The sequence below is a fragment of the Haemaphysalis longicornis genome, unplaced genomic scaffold (assembly GCF_048455015.1).
Source record: "Haemaphysalis longicornis isolate Haplotype H1 unplaced genomic scaffold, Haemaphysalis longicornis Haplotype H1 scaffold_14, whole genome shotgun sequence".
Lineage (NCBI taxonomy): Eukaryota > Metazoa > Arthropoda > Arachnida > Ixodida > Ixodidae > Haemaphysalis > Haemaphysalis longicornis.
In genome coordinates, this window is record NW_027526245.1 from 20,028,428 (window position 1) to 20,049,662 (window position 21,235).

Sequence of the window (21,235 nt, forward strand, 5' to 3'; positions counted from 1 at the left end):
TGCCCAGGGCACGGAGGGAAGACGTTTATTTTATACTAACATTCTAGTCACATATTTTACAGTCCCAATTACACAATTTACAGTACACGTACGTACTTCCCGTTAGGTGAAAGGGGCGATGGGGCGCCACGCGCAAGTGCGCACGTTTCGTCGGCGCAGAGCCAGTGGGCTCTTCTGTCAGGGCAAATTCCGGGGTGCGCGCACGTTGTGCGCGCGCGCATCGCCGTGCTGGCCAGATCGGCTCGCAGCAGCGAGGAAGACGGGGCCCATTCGCTCACAGGCGCGTACTGCACGGCGTGATCGTCGAGTGGTAGGTACGGCCTTACTATATGCAAGCGTAGGGGCGACAGGAGCAGCCTTAGGCACGGGCCGCAGCCGGAAGGGCTGGTGGGCTTTCGCCGGCGCAACAGAGTTGCCGCCGGCTGGTAAAGAAAGCGTCACATACCTTCGGCCAACGCCTTCGGCGTCCTGGAAGCGTCTCCCCGAACGGACCCCCGCGCAGGGCGCGCGTTCGCGTCCTGGCGAGGGTGGTGTTCGGGCATCGTTCAAACGGGCCAATGAGGTGAGGTTAGCTCCAACACCAGGGCGGAGCCCCCGCTGCGTGACAGTGTTCTATCGCCGCAACGGTTGCAGGAGTTTTAGAAGACGGCTCGGCTCTACACAGCGGCGCCGAGACGAGCCAGCAACTCGAAGGAGACGAAGGAGAAAGGGGGAAAAGAGCCGCGCAATGCCTCGGGCGCCAGGATCCCCACAACCTGAACCTAAAGCAAAACGAGAACAAAATAAAAGCTATGATAAGTAGAGCGCACAAACAAGCCCTCTCTATACCTGTAACTGCATCGAACGAACGCTTTGAAGCGCTCGGCCTCCATAACACGCTCAGTGAGCTCACAGGAGCCCAGCTTACTTCCCAAAAGGAACGGCTTTCTAAGAGTCAGACAGGGAGACAAATACTTGATTTTCTTAACATAAACCACAGAGGTGCGCAAGGCGCGAAAGTCGAAATACCAGCGGAGATAGGGACCCACATACATATCCCGCCAATTCCTAAGAACATGCATCCTGTACATAACCAGGAGCGCCGACAGGCCAGAGCCAGGGCTCTGCACAATAGATACGCGAAATCCTAGGACGTGATGTACGTGGACGACGCCGAATGTACCAGCTGTGGCGCTATGGCCTTAGCGGTAGTGAACCGACAGGGCGATTGCATAACCTCCGGTTCCGTCCGGACGACGGACCCAGAGGTTGGCGAGGAGGTGGCCATTGCCCTGGCAATGGTCGCGTCTTCCAAGACCAAAGCTATAGTAAGCGACTCCAAATCAACCATTCTAAACTACGCGAGGGGATCCATGTCACCCGAGACGTTCCAAATTCTGAAGTTCGGCTTGTGGATGGAGCGAGACGGCAAAATACAACTGATATGGGCACCGGCCCACTCGGGCCTGGCCGGGAACGAGTGTGCGCACGACGCAGCTCGAGGTTTCGTTGACCGAGCCGATGTCGAAACTCCTGACACAGACGCTCACTCGATACGACGGTCAGGCAGGGACAGGCTAGTGTACTACAGAGATATAGTTGACCACTGTAGACTCTAAAGGGCACAATACCCAGCCCCAGATAAGACACTGAGCAAATGGCCATCAGTAGCGTGGGGATGGCTGCAGACAGATTGTTTCCCCAATCCAGTGGCTTACAGCCGATGTTACCCAGGGCTCTATTCAGATAAATGCAAGGCGTGCGGTGACAGGGCTGACCTACATCAGATGGTATGGTTTTGCCCTCTCCGGAGAAATTACCCGCAAAGCTGTAAGGCAGGACAGCCTGCACTCAACATAAGTTCGAAGGAGCAGTGGGGGAGACCGCGCTACTTAGCTCTGACCCGGGTGTCCAGACCATCTGGACACGACCGCCGCCAGGGACCAAGGACTCGTGACCGACGGTTAAGCGACAGATCTGGGCAACTAAAATGTTGTTCACTCGCTCTGTAGCACGGCGTTTTCATTGCCTCGTGTGGCATCAGGTAGGATAGTATATACAGCATACCTGATGTAAATGTGCCTATAACCCGTTCTCTAAACAATGCACGTCGCAATGCTGCGTTTCCCTTCATGGAAAAAAAATCAAACGAAAACGTTCCGAAAGCCTCAGATAAATAGAGACCTGCTCATGAGAATCACACACAACAAACATTTTTCGTGACCCGTGAGGTGAAGGTATTTCCAGAACTTAAAAATACAAGAATAAGATAAACAAAGAGCTAAAAGCAGCTCGAAATAATTACTACATTGAGCGGTTTTCGAATAATAAGCGCGATCCGAGAAAATCTGAAAATGAAAATGAGTAAACTAACTTGCAAGACCAGTATTCTAAAAAAAAAGAGAGTCCAAAGGGAGTCGTCGCTGCAATGACTCTCTTAGACTCTACTAAGACTCTCTTTTACGCTCCACGACCCTCTTTAAAACAGGGAGGGGTCACGGGACTCTTGCACTTTGCAATGGGAGTCACGGGTCAACAGCATTTTTAGCATATATTTATTGACTAATTGAATTTCCACAGTGATACTTAGGTTTGTTGCTACCGTATTGCAAGATTTAGTGGCGCAGATACAAAAACATGAAAAGTAAGGGCACACAGGTGTGTGTCCCGTGACTTTGTCTGCTTCTGCGCAAACGGTACAAAAGTTGATTTTCTAGGACTGTAAAGCATAAAAAATCTAACGCTGTTTATGGAACACACAAGGTTGAAACGCCAAGCTTTCTACGATGCAAACGCAAAGTCCACAATGCAAAGTGCTGAGCTAAGCTAATGTGGCGATTATGATTTTTAGTGTGTAATTGGGTCATCTGAATATGCTGCTTCGGTTAGCTCAGTGTTGTCATTGATTTGGACTTTGGCGGATAGGAGTGTGGACTTTTCATTTGTATCGGAGAAAGCTTCGCCTTTTTCATCCTGCTCCTCTTCGTCTTCTTATTATTCTTTTTCAATATGTGCCCTCCAAATTTGTAAAGTTGGCTTTCCTACTTCGCGTTTTATCAACGACACCACAATTTGACCTCCCATTGTTTAAAGTTGGCTTTCCTGCGCTGAGTTTATCATCATCATCATCACCACCATAAGCCCTCTTATTTGATAAAGCTGGCTTTCCTGCAGTGCGTACAGGCGTAAAAGCGCCATGAGTGGGCATAGAGAGGTTCACTTTAACAATTTTTTGAATATGTCGTATCAGAAAGCAATCATCTACAACACATACCATACCTGTGGTAGCCAAATTATTTTGTTCTTACAATTGTCGGTAACTATGGGCGAATGAAAATGCTAAAGTGCGCAAAGACTAGCAAATATTTTAACATTGCATAGAAACCACATGTAACAATAACACAATATACTTAATATATACGAATTAAAGTCTTTACTGCAATGCTGTTCAATGTTGATGAAATAAGCAGAAAGTATGATTGACATTGCTTCTGTATATGATTTAAGTGGGTTGTCTATTTTTTACGTTAAAAACATTCCCAACTGTGCACCGGATAACGCTCTGCGAATAAGAACACGAATAAAACTATGCTTCGTAATATATATTGCTACGCAACTAAATGGCCTCCTCAGGAACCCTACAAAATAGGCGGGAGAATATCAGGACGTGTGGCGTGTTCGTAACTAGCTTTTGCGCCACAATTCTGCCGCTCTACAATTCAGCCTCTCTATGCACGATGTTGCGTGCCTGCTTTCTTGCAAAGCTTCGTTGTCGTGCAACAAAGCCTACTTTACTGCAGATGTTATTCTCATTCGCGTTTTACCAATTAAGCAGTATGTTCACTGCTTCATGTGCCACTAGTAATTTTGTACATTAAGTACATATCGATGTAAGGCATCGCACTTGCGCGCGTACAGAGCTCTGTGTTCAGATGTAATGTAAACTTACACCAAGCTGCCCGACCAAAAAGCAGAATTCAAGTGTTAGTCATTCAAATCCTTACTTGTAGTTGATTTTGTTCAATAAAAACTACTTCATATTGCGACAATCTTTTTATTTAAATGATTAATGCATGTTGCCCACAATTATTATATATCTGAACCTGTGTGCGAGCGTCGCCTCTTTTAGTGCGTTTAAAAAAGCCGCCAAGTAGTCACGTGACTGAGTTGTGTTCGTTTTATAAAAACTTGTGTACATTACGTAAAACGTACATATATAAAAAGTTTCTGCCAGAACCAGATTTCTTTTGTCTAGCGTTTGCTTTAAAACTCAATAACAAGAATACAAATGCAAATATTTTAGACAACGCGAATCAATAGAATCCACTGCGAGCCAAGTGGAGTAAGCCAGTGAATGGCGCGAAGGCAGCAGCGGGGCGAGTTGACGCATTTTTGTCGAATTCGCGTATCAAAACCACTGCGGGATGGAAACGGCGTGACACTGGTATGAAATTCGCTGTGCGGAATTCATTGCGCACCGCCTGAAATCGCCTACTAGAGTTCTTCAGTTCGGCAAGTCGACGGCGTGCTACGGTTGAATGCGAAGCCGGAACAAAGGCTGTGTCATCGTGTTTTTTCACGTGAGTACTGTCCCTGCTAATAATAGCAAGTGAAATAGTTGTCTAGGTTAGCTTTCCGGACACATGCCGAAAAAGTTGCATATGCTGTGCTTGTTTGCTTGCTGCCTGGCGCCTCGTAAGCGTTGTGAAATCTCTCCTTCGCCCCCTCCTCCCTATTTGAGACTGTTCTAAGCTATTGGCGGTGAGCGCGAACACAGGCGGCGCTGCGAAGCGCGCCTCCGTGACGTCAGCTTAGGGATTCTCGCATTTTCCGTCTGCTTCATTCAGGATCGCTCTTCCCACTGTTTCTTTGCGCTCGGTCAACGTCTGATGCTTGTCCGCACCAGAATTGGCGTGTGGGTGACTTTTTATCATAATAATAGGCTTAAAATCGCATACACTAGCCCATGGTGTCAATTAAAGTATAGTTTTGGATACCGCTACGGGAGAAACATTGCCGGTGCCACCCAATTCCTTGCGAAGCCGGTCCTGTGCGGAGCGCGAAGAGTCGGAGCTAGGCGTCAGCTTCTCATGTAATCATTCGAACAAAAGGAACAGTAAGCTGCTAATAACCGACAACAGCGAAAATGGAAGACCGAAACAAATTCTAGGCCTTCAGGGCTCTCGGCTTTGGCAGAAGGCATCACGATTCCCGGTAATCATATGTAAGGTAAAACTGGTAAAACAGTTTTTGCAACCTTGTCGAGCGCTCGAACGCGTTTTGTCACATCACTTTACGTTGTCAAGGCATGAAAGTTTGCCGACATGCACTATAGACTGCAAAAACTGCAGGTTGAGTTCCAAATAACCCAGCGTGTATATACGCGCGTGCTGATTCTATACCAGGCATCTAACCAGTATGGAGGTTTATTGAGCAAAACGAGTCACGTCTTCGTCAAATTTATAGTAACACATATATTTGTTGAGACCTGGAGGGATATTTCGGAACATTTTGCACAGCCATATCTTCCCGATATTCGGATGTGCGTTATAGGAAAACTGCACTCAAGAGGAGGAGGAGGAGTAAGGGGAGGAGGGGAAAACTTTGTTTAACAATTAAATCGATCTGGTTAGTGGGCCAGGTCCTCAGTCCAGAACAAGAGAGTAAAAGTAATTTTCTTCAAATCATAGAACGCCATCCCGAGTATAATAGGATTTGTTCTTCGTGCCTGGAAGGGTTGAAAAGCAATAAAGAGCTACTTGGAATTCTTCTTCGGTTTCGAGTCTTGTAATATATGCAGGTATACTATTTATTACGTTAGTTAGCGAGTATATCATGCCTTCAACAGTTGAGAGTCAGTTCGTTATGATAACGATATAATTACGATAGAAATTCGGAGCACAAAAGCCGCCTTCGAGTACTGTGGACCACGTTGTTTAGGGCGCGATCGCGGTGGCGTAGCACAAACCTTCTCATTGTATTTGCATGTGAATAAACAAAGCACGCTGCGGATATGCACCTTCTTGCACGCAGCCGTAATGAAAGCCAATTTGTGAAAAAGGGAATGTGCCATACAAAATGAAGGAAATATCCACAAGACCTTTGTGAGGCTGCCAAACATCCCGAAACCTCCTAATAAGAAGTTGGTGACGGCGCAGAAAAATTAATGCGTTGGGCAGAAAAAAAAAGCAAGAAACATTAATCCGATACAAGACAACAACAAAAGAAACAGAAGAAAACCGCTTTATTTCCTGCTGTGCGATGAGCGTGCCGCTGCTTGGTACGTAGTATTAGACTGTTGAGTCTTCATAGGAGCATCTCAAAAATACTGCAGGGAAGTCTACGCATTTCAAATACTTATCGAGAAGCTCTGATCGCTGATCCTCGCGAATAAGCAAGAAATGGCGAGTTACACATGATCTTCTGACCGATACTCTGAAGAAAGTTGTTCTCTGTCTCTTCGTGTGTTGCAAACTTGTGGGGGATACAGCTTCAAATTATTCAGATGCGTCAGAAGCTGGCAAAATAACTGAGTCGCTAGAAATACGCTTTTTAACGCACTACAGCAACGAAGGGGGCGATTTCTAGCCCAGGCACTGTTGCCCATCACAAGCGGAGTGTAGCAGACGACAGCGGCGAGAATCCCTAAGCCGACGTCAGAGCCAGGGGGCGCCACTGAAATATCTCACCGCCAATCGCGCTCGCGAGACCGGCTGCCGCCGCCGCGACCGTCCTTCCTCGCGGCTGCTCGCGGTCTGCGGACCGCGATATGCGTCGTGAAACTGCCGTACTCCCTGTTCTGTGGCCGTACTCGCTCGCCAACGCGCCCCTACAGCGTACGCGTTGACCGTGTGCTGGCGGCGTTGTCGGGAAAAAAAAGTTGGCAAGAGGTGAGGACGCAGGAAATGTAGTTAAACAGATGAGAATTGGCAATGTGCAAGGGGGAGAAAATGGTATGCAAATGCAGGACACGGAGAGAGAGTTCGGGCCGCGCGCCAGCGAGCGAGTACGGCAGTTCCACAACGCCTGACGTTGCCAAGCTTCACGAGCTAATGACGAAGCCCGGCTTTGAGTTCACGTAGAGTTCACAGGGGCACAGAATTCATATACGTGAAAATTGGAGGTGAAAGGCGGACATGTGGCCTCGTAGGGAATTAAGTCTCGGGGTGTGTGTGTGGGGAGGAGGGGTATTTTACAGCGCCTACGAGGCGCCTGTTCTAACTTGTTCATGCCGTCCGTATTCTTCAGCACACCCTCCTTTTGCCCTCGTCCATTAGCCCACGTCAAGCTTGTCTCTAGCGCTACTGTTGTGTTCGCTGTCTAACGGCTGCTTTTTGCACCGTCGGTCGCAGAAAACCATTTGACTGTTGGGCGGAGCGGTACAATTCTGTAATACACGGCGCTAGTTTGCAATGGCAGGCTATTCAAAAGTGTGTCAAGTGTTCCCTTTTTATTCTGTAGTTTTCTTCTTTGACGTTTCGTGAAATAACAAACCGAACTACAAAATAAAACAGTACATGGGGGGTGTAAATCGTTTTGAACCCTTTAGTGCAGCATCATTTTTAACACTGGTCTGCCCGTATAGGCAAACTTGTTGTGACCGTTTAGTGTCCTTTTTATGGGGAAAAGCCATTATGAATGGCATATTAAAATGTATTGTCACGTTCGCACGATATTTGCAGGTAAAAAAATAGGCCCCAGTGCAAAATGAATCCTTTAATATAGGCATCAAAAGAAGCCTGGAGCATGCTAAATATTCTTTTGAAGGTAGGTTGTGCTTTTTATGATCACATAGACGGACACAAGAAAACTACATACAATTTCACGAGTAGACGGCGCCATCTTCTCGTGAAAGCGGACGTTTTTCTTGTGCCCGTCTCTGTGATCGTAACAAGAGCAACTTTCCTTCAAAAGCTTACACCAATTAGCCCGACATAAAGCTGTGCAAAATATTACATGTCCTGATCACACACTCAGAGTGTACTTTCTGTATTTAGTGAGTCGCCTGTTTGCATCATTATTGTCTGCCAGACATGTTGTCACTTGGGCATTACTCCAGCGTGCAGACCAGTGTTGCACAAGTAGACATGCTTCAGCGCTCTTCCTGTCACCCTCATCTTTTGCGCAGTCTTTCAACTAGCCAGCAACCAAGTCTTCATCTTCCCTCTCGTTATATTTTGTATGTACTGTATTACAGAGCCATAAACACATCAGCTTGTCTACACTAATTAAGGAGGAGGTGCTCAAGCAAGGAACAAGGTTCGGGTGGAGGCCGATCGTGGAACCAGAGGACTCTGAAGCTGGTGAGCTAACCAGGACTGGAGATGGGCCTGCGGATTCTGTGTACCAGAGGTTCCAGACGAGCGAGTTGGCTTGCAGACAACCGGGCTCGGTTCTACACCTGGCCGCGGTTGGTGGCCACGGCCCAGGATGGGTCACCACACCTGCCACGCAGGGCGTGGTGCTGCCTGTGCTGCTTTGTCCGAGCAGTACATGCATTCGGGGGCCAATGCTCTGCTGCAACCTGGACCAACGATGACCCGCGGCACACATCGCTGAATGGGGCTTCTCGTGTTGGTGAGAGCATTTCCGTTTTTCTCTTCGCTTGAACTGGATTTCGGGGGCTGCACGTTGACCCTTGTGTCCTTGTTTGGTGCTAAGTTTCCCTTTCATCGTTCGCCATTGTAACTCATTCTGTTCCCTTTCTCCCGAGTTCCGTGTGAACGTGTCACACTCCTGCAAGGCCAAGAGAATCTTCGCATCAACAATTAATTTTTCCAGAAAGGTTAGAGTGTCAAGCACCATACACTTGGCTGTTTGGCATGGAAAGACCCAGCATTTGAAACATGTCATAACAGCAGGTAAAATCTTGCAGGGCTGCAGATTTTCATCGACATGGCTGTGTGAGGTTATGCGGGTTTGTAGTAGGTTTCAGGGGATATAAAATTTGCTTGTGCCTGCTTTGGACTGGCCCTTGAGACTTCGAATTGCTTGTGCGGTTGACGTCTGTGTAAAATTGTCATTTGTTGCAACTGCTCCTGCCCTTACTTTTTGCCTTCACCTTTGGCTCTATCAGGTATGGCTGCTCTTAATCCTCAAGTCCTGTGGATGTCCATGCTCACGGGGTACTTTGCCTTTTTGGAGGTTTGTATTACACTTGTCTCTATCTTAGTTCTTTCAGTTCAGCTCATAACCACCATTTGCTCTCCTAGAGATCGCATAAATATTGTTGATTTCAAATTAATTCCAAATAACGGTTGGCTACTGTTATTGCATGAAGGCATCTTTGGATGTTAAAATGCTGTGAAAATTGTTAAAAATTGAACCTTGGTGTCACTTCTTTTTTATTCCCAGAGAGGTTGTGTCAGTTTTGTGCTTTTCGTTTACGCACCAAAGGCTTCACATAAAAAAACCAAAGCTTCATAATACTAATGGGTCATTCCACGCGAAACGTTCGGGCCCAAAAATTGGCCACCGCCAATTCCGTTGAGAAAAGCAGGTGAAGGAATCCTGAAATACTATGAATATGTGGAAACCTTCATACAACAGCTGTAGAAACCCTAACGAGGATTTGAATATTCAGACAGATTTGATCAGTGGACAAAGCTTCCTCAAGGCAATATTACACTAAAATAATGCCGAGCACGGCAAACACTAGTTCGGAAAAGTTTTTTTTTCCACCCTCCGGTTTTGTGAGCAATGTAACCAACATAAATGAAAACATGCAAACCAGTTATTCTCGATAGCACAAAGGCAAAGGAGACTGGGAGAGGGTAAAATAGGGGACAGAAGAAAAGGAGGGCTGGTCAGCCTTAAGAGCAGAAATTGACAAAGGGAGCAATAGAAGAATGGAAACTTGAAGGGAACAGTGCAACAACGCCTTCCCGGAGGGCTCAAATTGGTGCGAGGGGCCAAATATGGCCTACCGTCGAAACAAAATCTAAGTAAAATTATCAGGCTAGATAGAAGTTGTTCCAGACAGAGTTCACTATGTGCGGTGTGGCTTCTGTCTTCACTTGCGGCAACTTTTGCTATGTATATTGCACATCTGATATGTTTAATCATTTTTGTGGGCCACGACACAGGAAGAAGCAGTTTTCCTCCCTTCATTGACCAGGGCAGTAGTCTGATGTGAAGTGAAGTTTAGAAGCGAACACATGCCCAGAAAATGGTAGGAAAACACCTAAGAGGACTTGGTGGAGAAGCGCCACTCTAATGTAGCAGGGCCGGCAGAAGACTCTTGTCTGTCGACATTTTTTAGTGCTAGCCCATATTGCGTCTCTCATGCCAAATCCTCAGTGAGGAATTTGAAAATATTCTGTGTTGCTTGCGTATTTCTGACTAATGTATTTCCGGCTTGGAAGGGAGCCGAGTAAGTACTGAAAAGCTAGTTCTTTCAAACTAAACAAAGCCGTATTCAGTCTTTATGGACCCTTTACTGCATGTGTTATTGCTTGCTTGCTGCAGAAACAATGCTGACGTTGTCATCTGTGTGTTTACAGCAATTCCGCGTTTTTCAGAAACTTGTAATCCAGTTCCACTTCTAATACTGCTAAATGAAAGTAGTGCGGAAGTAGAGACCCTGATAATAAAGCAATTGTTAAAGGGACACTGAAGTGAATTTGTCAAGCTCCCGTTTTTGCTTGCACTGCGTAGACTGGCTCAAATTAGCACACTTTTCATCGTTTATCCGGTTGACAAATCGGTAATTATTTTACAAAGCGCAAAAGAAAAAAAACTACCATGCGCGGTTTGCGGCGGCCGCACCAACTAAGGCTGTGACGTTGGGAGGAGGGGCGCCGTGATTGGACGATGCCCAAGGTTAGCAATCAAACAAGTTTCGGTTTCGGTTCTGTAAAACATAACCAATGGCGTTGTTGGATGTGCATTCTCAATATCTCAGTAATCATCGTACCGCGCTTCTGCCATGTTGTCGGCTGTAAAATGCACAAGATAAGCCTCCCAGGACGGCTTGTAGTCGTAGCATTCACTAGCCGAGACCTACGCAGTGCATGAACGCCCTCCGCGTACCCGCAGACGCCCAAATGTCATGCGCTTTTCCCCCATATTTGGAGCTTGCCTCCCTCATGCCTGTATCGTAAAAAGCGTGTTCGCACCAGGCCAAGGGTCTGGTCATTCTGGCCTGTGCCCACTGCCTGCAAGCAGTCGGTGCTTATGGCAACAGCACGCCAACGAGAACTCGCTAGCGGGCCAGTGCCAGCCTGCGCGCGTTCTGTGGACTAGTTCGTGGAGCAATGAACGTTGCGGCCCTAAAAAAGGTGAACTCAATATAGAAAACATCGGCGGAAAACGAAAAAGTTAACTTACAAAAAAAAAAGCACTTACCCGCGGGGATTCGAACTCGTGACTTGCAAAACACTTGCGGTGAGATATCTAGCACCCCAGACCACTGAGCCACGAAGCGGGATGCGAAAAGCCTTGCTAATATAGGGTATATATTGTACAACCGGTTTACACTTTTATTTAGTTTTGGCATTTCAAGCAGCTTAGGTGACTATTTGTTGTACTGCGCTCGTGCAGTAAGCGTTGCCCGAGTTTCCACAGTAGCTCACGTCTAGCCATTGCATTTCGTAGACGGAAAAGCGTTCGCACATGGAGGAAAAAAAAGTTAGGAGACGGCATGACGTCACGCAGCTAGCCTTCGCAAGCCCAGGTCCGTTGAAGCCGCTCCCTCCGCCGTTTCCCTTTCTCAAGCCGCCGCAGTCGGCCCTCCAAGGTCGGGTGGGCCGGCGGCGGCGGCGGTCTCCGACTCCGGGGCATCTCTCGTGTTTCGTTGGCGGTAGCTGTTCCCCGTCCTTCCGGCATTTGTCTGCTCGGCGATATCATGCCCGTGTGCGGGCAGGAGTGCCGCGTACGTGCGGAAGACAAAAGCCGTGGGAAAAAAAACCAACATATAGCAGGCTTCGCGACAACGGGCCGCAGAGCAGTTTCGAGCAGGCGAAATTGAAGAGCGCGGTGGCCCATACAGAGGCGGTGCGGTGGGGTCACGTGGTGCAGTGACGCCTGGGCCGACTTCGATTTTACTTTTTATGTATAAGCTTCACGTTTCTCCGGCGGCGCCGTCTCCTAACTTTTTCTTCCTCCATGCGTTCGCAGATGCGTAGTCGTGCTCCTGACCGCTGTGCTTGTTCGCCCAGCGCAAAAAAGTGCTTCCCGCGCCCTAGTTTTACGCTGTACGGTAAAAATATCAGTTGATTTTATTTCCTTAGTACCTATATTGACTTCGCTGACTCTTCTCCCGCCTTCAAGAGGCCTTATATTTTCCTACTGGCGTACCAGTCAGCGAAGCGTCGCATGTGCGCTTGTGCAGCGCTTGTGTGAAGCGGCCTTGACTTGGAGCTAGATACAGTGTACAAACAAACCAAGTAAAGAAAGGCACATTCTTCCATTCACAAATGTGTCCTGGCTTCGTTTCAATTGCGACCAAGCAATTTTTTTTAACCTCCTTGATTGCGACGACCCGCCGGCGGCCGGCGGACGAAACGCTGGGCCGACTGACTCTTTCTGAAGGCCGGGGAGGCGTGCAGTAGCGCGCAGCCAATTGCCAGCTCATCCCCTCCTGACGTCACACGAAAACGCCACAGAAAACAGGCGAGCGTAAAGAGAGGAGGACAGCATTTTCGAATTAGTTTTTCTACTAAATAAAATCGCGTAAACGCGCCTAGAGTGGTCGAAACATGGCCTGGGGACTCCGAACTACAATTTGCGCTAGCAATCCCGCAATGTTTACATATCACTTCAGTGTCCCTTTAATACACCGTGAAAATATGAGGAACGTAGCAATTACCACATTGCATTTGTTAAGCTGGAGCCCTGTGGATATTTTTCCTTATGGCCTCCTCTATACTCTTTTGTTGGTCCTCCACATCTTAGTAATTTCCATGTCAGTGATATGTATTTTTTTTATCATTAGATGCAAGAGGGGTGGATACACTGTCCTGCGGCCTGTTTTGCTGAATGAAAGTGGTGTCGAAGCCTTCAGAGAAGCACTGGTAAGTACAGCAGTAATTACTTTTAATGAAATCACTTTGCAGGAGCTTTGGAAAAACTGAGTGTTGCTTCTTTGTGTGGTTTTAGAATTTTTAGAAAAACGGTTGTGTCAGCGAAATTGCTTAAATTTCTTGGAATCGTTCCCAGTCTTCAAAAATCATCTATCGATTTCTCTATAATCTTGCTCCGAATAATCTTCCAAAAAACAAAACCGAAGAAGCAGACAAAAAAGGCATATTGTGAGCTGCTAGCTACCAACCTTCAAAACAACCACCTGGTCTGATAACCACGCCACCACTGTGACACCGTGACACACCTCCTAAATTTCCCATACGGACCCTGGCATGAATGAATATCTTGATGTGTGGGTGGGTTTTGTATTTTTAAGCTATTTTGGCAGTGATAACGCTCGTTTCTCACGAAATGGTCTTCCAGATCAGCCTAGTCATGCTAATACTACAAGCAATTAGGTTAAAGCTCCCATATTCAACTCATAGAAAGCTCTCACACAGTTGCAATTTCAACAACTTCAGCCAACGTAGTCATGAATAAAATGAGCCACTAGAAAAACAGTTGTCTTTAGTAACAGTTTTCAAAGAAAAATAGCTTGGTTGAATTTGTCTCATGACAGCTGATTAAAGCTAGAGTTTAAAGGCAATTCTTTTTCTGTGAACGAAGCGATGCTTCTTACTACTAAAACCTGTCCCGAACATCAAAACGCTCGAGACGGCCCGAAAATCCAGAAGCTGCCGTATGCATTGCGATGCTCGCTATGTACACTACTTCTGGCGTTGACGCTGATATCTGTTAAGAATAGACTTCGGAATATGGCATGCAGACAGGGCGGTAACTTTCTTTTTATCGCAGAAAGTCTACCAATTTTTGGGGTCTAACAATTTTTGGGCAATAAAAATGGGAAGGTAAAAATTCGGAATAGGACAAAAACTGCTTGGGGCTGAAAACAAAACTCGTTCACTGTCAGTTTACTATCATGCACCTGTTGAAGCTTTCACTTGCTGGTTGTTATAATCTTGTGGCTCACTTTTCTAACCCTGCTTTCAGGAATGAGGTGCGATGCACTGGAACAGTGCCCAGCTAGCTATCCCCGAGTAACTGTTGCGTGACAAATGAAAAAGACGTTCAGCTGTATCAGGGTTCGCACACGTCCTTGAAAACCTTGAAAACCCTTGAATTTAGAAGTGTCAATTTCAAGGCCTGGAGAGTCCTGGAATTTTTAAAGGGTCCTTGAAAACCCTTGATTTTTCTGGAGAGAATCAATGGCCCTGTCTTTTCACAAGAAGTTAAAGTGTTTGTCGTGGATTTTAGGTGTTAACAAATGTAAAAAAAACATTGTAACAATCAAGTTTCAGTGTATTGCGTGAAATTACAAGTTTGGTAGATTTTCATTATTACGAAGCAACATTGGGAGCAGGCATTTGTCAATCCAATCTATATCACGATACAATCCAGTGAAAGCCAGCTTCTGTTCTCTATCTTGCATCTTCCATCTAGTCTATGGACGGTTGCTCATTGCATGTTTGCTGTTCCTCATACGCTCCATTGACGTTTGCTTTTACGTAAAAATGGTGGACGTGTACATAGTTCATCCTGCCTTGAAGCAACACTTGCTCGATTTAATTTCAGCTGATACTCTTGCTGACAAAGCAGGAGATGCAGGCAGCATTAACCAAGTTTTGAAATCAATCAGTCTCAGCAAAACACCAAGAAAAAAGAAAAACCTCTAAATACCAGCCATGAAATAAAAAATGAAGCTGGGGGAGCATTTACGAACCCGTTAGCACCTATCTAAATGTACACTAATGTGCTTAGATATTTTGCAATAAAAAACTTTTGCTTTATGTTGGAAAAGTTATAAATAATGCCTGATAAAACATTAGATAGAGTCCTTGAAAATGTGTTTTGTGGTCCTTGAAAACCCTTGAATTTTTGCTTTTGAAGCCTGTACGAACCCTGTCTATGAGCCTCCTGCATTGCACCTCCACCTAACATTTTAGAAAACAAACAATACCAAACTTGTGGCAGACTCTTTCAGGATATGTAGTTCTACTGAGGAGCAACTCTAGACCTCCGAAAATATCCTCGTACAGAATCAAAACTGAAGCCAATTTTAAGCTCTCTCTCCTTGCCTTAACTGATGTCCGATGACTTGAGGTTATCAATTGACTTTCAACTGGAACTCTTATTGCACAAGTAAGGCATGGGTGAAGTGAAATCACAAACGGCATGCTTTTTTTGAGGAAAAGTAGTGGGCAACAAAGGCGTTAAGGCAAATCGGGTTGAAGTTCTCTGTCTAGTAGTGCCAAATATAAATTGCGCAATGCAGAAATGAAACAAATGACAGGAGAAGGGCTGAAAATGCTTAGTGCACTTGTCAGGCATGCGGAGACATCCACGAATACTTTGACTGAAAAAAAGCTACCCGTCCTCTAAACCAAAGCTCACTAGTGCATACCCGGTGTAATTTCTGGTAGTTCTCACCTTTAAACGCAGTCGGATTGCAAAGCTGACGACATCATTTGATACTTGACTTCTGTGAGCCATTTGATCAAAAAATCTAATGGTAATGCAGCGTAACCACAAGTGACATCCTTTTTTTGTATAGCGCAGCAGCCATGGTACCTATTGAAACAACACATGCTGCTCAACCCTCAAAAACACCGTCAGAAATTTCAGTGTAGCCAGAGCAGGAAAATTAGAACTGATTCTAAAACTGCAGTGCCTAGACTAACCAGTGGGATGCGTTAGTTGCAAGAGAAATGACATGGATATCAGGAATATACAGCATTGATGATCGGTGATCGGTGCTTTATATTGCCGATTTTGTGATGTTGTAGTTGTTTCTCATGTACCCCGGTGGTTAGTCTAGACACTACACGTTTAGGCAACCTTGAGATTTTCGGCAGTTTTTTGCAAGGTGAGGTGTGTATGTTTTCTCAGAAGGGAGCGTTGCAGCTGCGCTTGATAAAAAAGCATGTGACTCGTGGTCATGCTGCATTACCATGGAATTTTCTTGACCAAAAGTCTTCCAGCAAGCCAAATGCCAAATCATTTTGCCAGTTTTGCAATCCGATGGCAGTGACAGATGATAATTACCTGGAAATGACACCAGCTTTCCACTACTGAGCTTAGGTTCGAAGAAAGGGTCGTTTTATTTTGTGAAAGCTTATTTCTGAAGGTTCCCCGCATGTGTATCAAGTGGACCTGGCATTTTCAGCCACTTTCCAGCAGTTTTCATTCTGATTGATTGATTGTAGGGTTTAACGCGCCGACGCAACGCAGTCGATGAGGCGCGCCGTAGTGGAGGGCTCCGGATTAATTTTGACCACCTGGGGATCTTTAACGTGCGCCGAAATCTCGTACACACGGACGTTTTTGCTTTTCGCCTCCATCAGAAAAGCGGCCGCCGTGGCCGGGAATCGAGCAGTTTTCATTCTGTTTGTGTGTTGCAAACCTAATATTTCGTGCTACTACGCAGTTACCCAACTTCAAGCCGATTTGCCATAGCACCCCCTCGCCCTCTACTATTCCTCGAAAAAAGAACGCCTTTTGTGATATCGCTTCACTCATGCCCTACTTTTGCGATAACAGCTCCAGCTAAAACTCAAAAAATAACACCAAGTCATCGGATATCAGCTCAGACAAGTAGAGATTTCCAATCAGCCTTGAACACTGCCAGCTGTTCACTGGCCAGTTTTGTTAGTACGAGGCTATTTTTGGAGGTCTAGTGTTGCTTCTTACTGCAACTGTCTATTCTGGCAGTCTCCAAAAGGTTTGATATGGTGCCTTTTTGAAAATGTTAGGCAGCACTCTTTTCGCCGTGCGAAAGCATGCTGGGCACAATTCTAGTGCTTTGCAAGTTATTCCTGCAAGCAGGGCTACCATAGCGAGTCAGAAGATGACAATAAACCGCAAGTGGAAGTTCTGGTAGATAATTGATGATCAGAATGTCAACAAAAATGCACCACTGAGATTGGTTTTAAATTCCAAGTGGATTTTTTGGCATCTCTTGCTTGCCGTGAATCTGGTGCTTGCTGTAGTCCTTAATAAGATGTTTTTACATCACGTGGGGACTAAGTTGGTCCCCTAATAATATCGAACCATTTCAGAGAACCATCCAAAATTGTGTATTTTGGAATGAATGTTCGGCTTCACCACGAGACGCGGGCGCCATGCGTGCAAGCACCACGTGGGCACCACGGGGACAAATTAATTTGCACTAGAATTTTTTCTTGGACAGGATTTTTTATTGTAAACCTTCAAAATGCGTATTCTAAATTTTTTCTACTATTGGTGGTTTGTTATACACAACTTCTTTTTTTTTCATTTTTCTTTACGGTGACAAAATTTTGATTTGGGTTTTTTTTTGCGATCATTATTTATGCAAACATTACACAACTGGTGCTAGCAAGGGCGTTGAATCATCCGCATTTTTGCCACTGCACTATGTGCCTAACCAACACATTTAGCAAAAAGAAATGTTTTCTTAGAGCCCTAAAAACTGGTCAATTTTCTGCGGTAACAAAAGAGTTGAAATCAACGCTGGTGTCAGCTTTACTGCATGACTCTGAATTTGTGCAGAGAAGCCCCTCTAGTGCATGAGAAGTTCGAGAGCAAAAAGTTGGACATCCAAAGTCAATAAATTGGGATAGGGAAACTAATTATTGTGGCATGTCCCATCAAGGCTGTACTGTCAGCTTTACTGCATCGCTCACAACTCGTGCAGAAAAGCCCATCCAGGGAATTAGAAACTTTGGAACAAGTTTTGTGCCAAATTTAATTTTATGAGAAGTTAAAAAATCAGGGTACGGAAACTAAACGCGTTGACAATAATTCAAATAGACAAGTGGTTTAAAATTTTTTCTTGTGGCCACTAAAAACATGAAGAAACCGAGGCACGTAACAAGGCAGTGGTGCCCTTTGTACTGACAACTTAGGTTTCTTTTCCATCAGTAATAAGTGTGATCTAGATAACTACAACTGTAAGCATTATTTAGTGCTTCATGCTTTCACTTAAGCTAAAAACTGTTGAAGGAAAAAACGAAACGGGGTGCAGACATTGCATGCAGAGTAGAAAATATAGTCAGCGTATTGAATAACTTTAAAAAAGCGTCAAAGTTAATCAGTGAAGCGTAGATAGAAGGTTCAGGCAAATTGCTATCAAGCCTAAAAGCAAAAGAAAAGTGCAACAAGCAGCACACCCAGCGGTTTTTGCCCAGGGAATGGGGGGAATCTATGATGTGTTGTTCCCATCTGGAAAGTCGATGTATCCAATTTGTCCCTTGGCGTTTTGCATGTACCCACTAATTGCGAATCATGCAAGTACAAGCCTTTCTTGGGCCAAGTTTGACTTCTGCAAAGAAGCTAAAGCACTGATTTGGGAGCTTTTAGATGTTTATTACATAAAAAACAGGAGCATAGTGAACCTGTATTGCAATGAGCTTGAATATTTAGAAACTTCGCTATGATTCCTTTGTTACCATTGTGCGGCCCACTATTAAAGGGTGTTATTTTAGACGATGCACTCAATAAACTTAGTTGCAAGCAAGTGCTTGTCCTGTCATCTTCTATGTCATGTGCTATGGACTCGACTTTTTAGAACTATGTACCAACTTGCCTCATGCTTTTTACTGAACAGTTTGACTTTGTACCCCTCCAGTGTTTTGCAGTGTGGAGCATGCCCTTTGTGCAGCAGGTGTCTCAGTTCACTTACTGCTTTGTTACTCGTGCTGCCTTTAAGCTTTACATAGATATTTTCATACCATCAAAAGGGGGGAGTAGCAGCCTTTTGCACTCATAAATTCTTAGTCTCCCTCCCTGGAGCTTTCAGATCCTCTTTATGGATGCAATAATTTTTGAAGCCTTTGCATTTCTGGGGTGTCCATATGTAACTTCATACATTATACATATGTTCCCTCATACAAAATATTTCATAACAAAAGCCAAATGGCGAAGCAAGGAAATGTAATGGCAAGAGGTGTGCTCCTCGCCCTCTTTTTTGTCAGGCACTGGGCAGTTAGCCTGTTGTTGATGATTTTACTGTGCTGGCTACAATTTCATTTTGCTTTTGTCTTATCGTTCAATTTCTTTTCATTGATATTTCTGGCAGGTCCGAGACAAGGCCTGGTCCGAGACGCCAGGACCCGAGGACACCGTGCAACGCTTGTGCACGGCTTGTGAAGATTTCTGGATTGACTTCATGGACTTGTGTAAGAAGTCTGCCTTAGAAAAACAGCAACAAGGAAAGAAGCCTTTAAAAATTATCGCAATTTATTTCCACACCAGTTTAACCTTGCACCAGCAGGTATGCAAAGCTGGTTAACACAAAACTTGTTTTTGTGATTTAATATCATGCCTGTTAGTCTAGCAAACCTGCGTTGTGACAAGCCATAGCAAGCAGTAAAACATTCTTAGTGTATCTGTATTTTTAGGCTATTTGCTGGTTATTTTGTAATTTAAAACAGCTGTGATACCCTAAGCTGGCTTTTCATTCAAACGTGTATCACTTTCGTCTTTAATAAAATAATTTTCAAGTACTTTTGGTTTGCTTTGCTATACTTGTATGAAACTGCTCATGAAGCTGCATGCATGTGGGCTAAAATTGCACTTGCACATACACTGCAATGATTCCACCAGCAGTATTACTGACCATCTCTGGGAAGGTCACCCATACACTTCCACGACTCTGTCGCCATAAGCATCACGGGACTCTTTAAAAAGGGGCGTCCTCACAACTCTTGTTACAGGGTCGCGATGATCATCAGGCAGGGGTCCCGTGACTCTCTTTTTTCTTTCGTGGCAGTCAGTGCTGACTCTAAGGAGGTAGTCACCCATATTCTACTGTGACTACTGTGACGGGGTCCGTGTGACCCCCTTTCAATAAGAGTAAGCGTGACTCTGCGAAAGGGGGTCAATGAAGAGTCAAATCTGTGGCAAGTAAATACCCCCCAAAGAGGGTCACAGGGACTCCTTTTTTTCTTAGTGTGTAGTGTTCCTCAGGGCGCTGCTCTGATGGTAAGCACTGTAGGAAATAAGATGTCCCCAGGACATGACTACGTAAGAACTATACAACTGAAATACATTTATGCACCCGTAATCGACGCATTTTGCTATATTGTTAAACTGGTGTTTGAAACAGCGACATTTCTAAGCGAGTTTAAAATAGCGCTGCTATTCCCATGCATTTATACATGAGAGAAAAGAAAAAAACAGACTTAACCAACTACAAGCCAATTTCTGTACCGCCAATTCTATCAAAATTGTTTGGTTCGAGTGTTTAGTCAAGTTCAGTATTCGTAGTGATCTTTTAATTAAAAGTATAGGCTTCATTTCTGCAATTTCAATGAAGATACGCGTTGGAAACAATGTTTTCACTCAAACATGCAAGAAACGATCTCAGGCGAGCTTAGACCTGGTGGCTGAATTACAAGAGGTCCAACAGTAAAGACAGCTTCCAGTAGATAGCGCACGAGCAGTGGAACGCGGGGAGATTGGTTTGCCTTGAGCAAACTTCCCTCGTGGTTACTGTGCAGGAGCGAGACGGGAGGGCGAGAGGAGAGAAAAGGGTGAGGGCCGTTTACTTGGCTGGGGCTATCGTCTTTCGCAGAAGTAAGTAGAACGTGGCATTTTTTTTTGCATTATTGCGTGTGCGCGTTTTTGAATGCTGATGTGCGCCGGCATGGATATTTTTTTTTCTCTTTTTGAAGTCACGAAACATTGAATTTGTGAGTCTGTTTTTCTTCCTCACATTCTATTCCCCGAAAACGTCCCAGGGCACCACCCGAGTATCTAATCGCTGGGCTACTAGCAAGCACTCAGCTTGACTCCAAAGGTACGTCATCACAGTATGCCATTTTGCAAGCACCATCGCGGACATTTAGAGTTTTTAATTAAAGCTTTCCTCCGCCTTACATTTTTAGTATATCTCGTTGAGTTCGATTTGATAACGCCGAATTCTTTTGGTTGCTGTTGCACTCCATGCAATAATAAATAAACGCTTTCCAATCCCATCCGCCGCCTTGGATTATTAGTATTGCCGCGAACCACGTATGGGTTTGTGTATGTATAGTTTTTTTACTGCCCGGCCACGCTCGGCTCTGTTATCTGTGTCCCAAGCGAAGCGCGTCTTCCATTCGTTATTTTTATGCCGCACGGGCTATCTCTTTCAGATACGCAGACTGTCTCGCTCTAACGTCACTAGTCTCGCTCTAACGTCACTAACGTCACA

General features: G+C 45.2%; 1 long non-coding RNA gene across 3 annotated transcripts; it reads left to right on the forward strand.

Annotated features, from left to right (window-relative positions):
* The first annotated feature begins 1,801 nt into the window (after positions 1-1,801).
* Positions 1,802-19,986, forward strand: LOC144165182 (uncharacterized). 3 transcript variants are annotated; one of them, XR_013321400.1, is made up of 4 exons: positions 1,802-4,559; positions 8,177-9,123; positions 12,914-12,992; positions 19,118-19,985. It is a non-coding gene; the product is annotated as an uncharacterized LOC144165182 (long non-coding RNA). The 3 variants fall into 3 exon arrangements; XR_013321401.1 differs by lacking the exon at positions 1,802-4,559 and having other exon boundaries at positions 5,564-8,556; positions 9,056-9,123; XR_013321399.1 differs by lacking the exon at positions 1,802-4,559 and having other exon boundaries at positions 5,573-9,123; positions 19,118-19,986.
* Positions 19,987-21,235: the final 1,249 nt, after the last annotated feature.